This window comes from Pinus tabuliformis, chromosome Q, assembly GCF_031772625.1.
Source record: "Pinus tabuliformis cultivar Carrire ecotype Pingquan chromosome Q, CPIR1, whole genome shotgun sequence".
In the NCBI taxonomy this organism is placed as follows: Eukaryota; Viridiplantae; Streptophyta; class Pinopsida; order Pinales; family Pinaceae; genus Pinus; species Pinus tabuliformis.
The window spans coordinates 1,208,685,031-1,208,689,950 of record NC_142296.1 but is presented as its reverse complement, the minus strand read 5'-3'; positions in this window follow the sequence as shown (position 1 = coordinate 1,208,689,950).

Sequence of the window (4,920 nt, the reverse complement as noted above, 5' to 3'; positions counted from 1 at the left end):
CTGGTTGGAAGGAAGGACTGCTACATAGCGATTAATACATTGGATTGATCAAACAGCTTGCATGGTACTATTATCTGTATCTGTTCTCTTTTCAGTTATATGAATTGCTGTGTTATTACTTTGCTATTATTGAATACATGTATGCAATACAACAATAAGTCTTCATTTCATATCACTATTGAATGTTTTGAGATTTGTTATCTTTCACCCATGTATGTATCAATGATATAAATGACTGAGTACAGTAATTCGCTATTATAGCTCTGCGTAACTACTTACGCAGAGCAATCTCAAATGATTAAACATCTATGCTTGTTGTTAGTGTCATCTATATGCCTGTCATTAAGCATAGTTTATTAAACGCTGTACTGTCTGAATTGATAAGTCCCGGGATTAGCTTATAGTTTTTTGTATTTCTTTTATAGTTTAGTTATTTTGTTATCATTTCATATTTTAAATCATCCATCCATCCCGTTCACTTATAATCTTTGGGAAACTGGTCCCGTTATCCCCAGTCGGAGCCACTATTCCAAACGGAAAAGGAGCTGCACTAAGTTCCGGACCGGGTGGTTTCCCCGATGTTGTAGCAACGAATTTCGAGGCATCAACAACTTCCCACTAGACGAGAGCAATGTCACTCAGTTGAAGGGATGTTAGCTAGACCTTAGCTTGATCCTCTTTGATTCATTGTATGCAGAAATATACTTCAACATGTCTGATCCAATTATCTAGATTTTTTGCATTATATTCTCCACTAAACACAAACATATCAAACTTGACATCCAACTTGAAAAGGGGATTTTTAGGATTTTTCCTACCTCTAGAATGACAAGAAGAGGAAGAAGAAGAAATTTTTCTAGAAGATGGATAGGGAGTTTCAAGAGGTGTTGGAAAATTCATGGAGGTTGGCTTAGTATTGGCATTAATGTTGCCATTGATGTCAACCAAATTGGAATGAATGCTTCTCACAGTATATGCCTGCGGTAATGGCTCGAGAACTCTCCTATGGTAGTTTTAGGAATTATGTAGAGAATCATTACAACAGTAGGCTTGTTTTAAAACCCATAAGATGATGACTACTGTGTTGTTCAAGAGGAATCCCATGATTGTTAGAGTGCTTTCTAGAAAATCATAATAGTAGTAGCCTCATTGGAAAATTCATAAAATGATGACTACTATGATGGTCTAGATGGAAACCCATGGTAGCTATAGAATTCATGTGTAGAATCATCATAGTAGCAGCCTTACTAGAGAAGCCATAAAATGATGACTATGGTGGTTGCGAGCTCAACATTCCAAGCACAAGAAGAAAAGTCAAGGATCAAAGTGTGGCAGAGAGTTTGCAGTCATCTTAGAGGTAGCAGATGGACTCGAAGCCTACAGTAGACATTCTCCATTGAAAAGTTATCTGGAAGAGATTTCTAGCAGTATGTGGAAGTCTAAAAATGGACTCCACGATCAAAAGATATGGTTTACCAAAGTCCAAGGACTTGAAGCCTGAAGAAGGTTGAAATATTGAAGATAGTAGCCCATAGGGACCTGATATCGGAACCCTAGAGATCAGCACATCGAAGCATTGGAGCATCAAGACATCAGAGTATCAGATATTGAGATATCAGAGTAGGTAGCATATGAGATATTACAGTATCGAAACTTCTTAAGAGAGGAACTTTTAGAAGTTACGATATCTAGAAGGGTCGATAGTGCTAAAAGGCACCGATGATTTTCGAGCAAGTTAATAAAGGAATTGTTGCATAGTCAAGGATGATTGGGAGTCCTTCTCTCTCATCCAAATGAACACGTGGCGGCATGTAAGTGGGCCCAAGAAAGAGAAGTGGTTATAGAGGTAAGCATATCGGAGGATAGGATATGGAACATAGAAATATCATAACATTTCAATTGAGAGAGTTACAATATTGAGGGGCTTTGATATAGACCTAAGACCTGGTCACAACTCTCGGTCTCACGAGAGGGAAAACATATATGGAGATAATTGCAAAAGGAGCCAAGGATATCCAATAGTAAAATATCGTAATTTCAACTGTGTAAGATATGATATTGTGGGGGCTCCGATATATTAGTAAGCCATCAGTCATAGGTTTGTTCCTATGAGAAAATGCTTGCTAAAGGAACTAAAGGCAAAGGGGGTAAAGGATATCAGAGAAGTGTAGTATCATAACATTCTGCTGGTGTATGTTACGATATGGAAGGTTTCAATCAAGCAGTACAACAAGTTAAACGATGCGTGAGTCAGAAGTTGTAGAATGGAATCTAGGATGAGGGGAGTTGATCGTTGAAATGGGCTAAACCTTCAGAATACTTTTGTTGAAAAGTGTGCAACAAGAAATGCTTGTTGAGAATGCAACAAGATGATGGAGCTTAGTGGAAAGGAGTCGCCTTCACTAAGTGGTCCCGCAGGCAAGTTTTGGCGCAAAGTATATTTTTAGACTATGTCTATTTTTATACATATGGATCATGGTCTATGACTTGCAGGATGTTGTTTATGGATGATTGGTCATGTTGGGAAAAATAGATGGACTTCTATTTTTGGATCACAGCAGAAGTGATCAAAGTCTATTTTTAGACTAGCAGTCAAAAATAGAAAAGTCAAATATTATTGTCTCATAATAATATTTAGACTATAAACTTTATCTTATCCTCTTGGAGCACTTTAGTTTGAGCTACAGATGTGGCACATGCAGCTATCAGAAGGAAATACACTTTCTTTGTGAGTCAGTTGAGCTATTGCATGCATGACATCAGTTAGAACTCATGTGGTTGAGTTATGTGGAGTTGGATGAGCAGTTAATGGAGTTGTGTTCAGCTTGACTTAGTTGAAATAGTTTTATTTAGTCTAACTGGCCAATAGACTAAGTGATGAGTTGTGTGAATTAGTTATAAATTAATTCACCAATTATTAACTCATAATGCAACTAAAGAATACATCAGTTAACTCAGTGCATGTACAGTTCAGTGGAGACAGGTGTTAGAGGTTGAGATTGCTATCAGTTATGACTACAGTTGTGCATGAGATTTTGCATAATCAAAGGATTGAGTATGCCCGTGAGAATTGCATATGCCCAGTGATATAGCCTGTGCGAGCACGTGATTTCCAGTGTGAGTGACTTTCACAAGGTAAATAGGAGTTTGGGCCAGCCATTCATCATTTATTCTCTTGCAAGATTGTGCAGTGGAGGCAGGCAAAGCAGCGGGGGAGATGTGTGGTCTAAAATGCGGATGCAGAATAGATTTTGATTTAATGTTAACCCAGGAAGGTAAACTTAGAAGTGCTTATCTAAAATATATAGATCTAGAAAGATTCCTAATTTGTCCAAGAGCTTAAAGTCCCCTTACAGGAACATATTCATTAAGATCTCTTTCAATGACTAATCAAACTTAGATCTAACAATTGTCTGAGATCTATGATTCTCTTACAAGAACATATTCTACAAGATCTCTTCCAACATTAAAACATCTAATAAGAAATTAAAAGCTGAAATGAAATAAACCTAGATCAAATAATTATCTGAGATCTTACGGTTCTGTTACAAGAACACCTTCAAATAAGATCCTTCCAATATTAGAACATTTAAGAAAACTTGAAAGATAAAATCAAACAAAAACATAAAGTAAATTATAAACAAATAAGCATGCAAGTGAGGCCATGGGGGCCCTCCATAACTCCACAAGCACACCACTTCAATGGAGACTCAGATGTAGAAGAAAAATTGAAGTATGATCCTTTATTCCAAAATTCTAAGATTACAAAAACTTCCAGATTACAAATGGAGGAGATTGTACTCCTATTTATATAATGGGATGAGTAACAACTCATAATGATCATCCACTAATCTACTTTCCCATTATTACAAAATATGATCCCACAAATCTCTCAAGCATTTTTAACTACTTTCCCATTATTACAAAATATGATCCCTTTGAATCCTCCATAAATCTCTCACATATCTTGGATAATATATGTCAACCAAATCCTCCATGATCTTCTCCTTAGGAATTGGATAAGATATGCCAACCAAATCCTCAATGCTTTTCTCCTTAGGAATTGGATAAGATATGCCAACCAAATCCTCCATGCTTTTCTCCTTAGGAATAGGTTTGCATAATTATCTCCTTAATATGGTGGAGGAGATATGGATAAGTATCTTGGAATTAATTCTTCACATATTTCCTACACATCACAAAACTCACATATTCTTGAGATGTATATAAAAATATGTATATTTCCTAATAGTTAATCATAAATTCACTTGTAATACAAAAATGAATAAAATGGAAAATAAGAAGGTGAAACCCAAATGTATGTATGAAGATGATATGATAAAATGTTAATGGGATGATGAAATGTAAGGAATAGTGAAGAAAAAGATGGATGAAAATATGACATTTCTGAGTCCCAACATCCTCCCCAACTGAACTTGTTGCATGTCCTCATGCAACCATGCATGGGTCTCTTCAAGAACATTTGGCATCTTGAACAACTTTTTCTTTACATGATGATGTATTTAATAATGAATGTTTCCAGGATATGTGAAAGACATGAGTAACAACTTACATTTTCTTATGGTTGGTTCTTGTGTGACAACCATGAATACAAAGAATGTTCGTTCTTGTGTTAACAACATTCATTTCATTTTATGTTCTCTTTTCTTCAATAATAATGTAAACACTCACTGGAAATCATAAGCTATCAATTTGCATAAGAAATCCCTTTTGTAATATTAATGAAGCATGCCAATATTGCGTATGAAGCAAAGTGCAACAAAGTATCATTAGAAAATAAATGTTGGTGAATGGTAAATGGAGTGATAGTGGTGAAGAAATGGAATCATGGAAGTGAATATGTAGTGAATATAGTTCTCCCCCCCTCAACTGAATTGGTTGCATGTCCTCATGCAACTT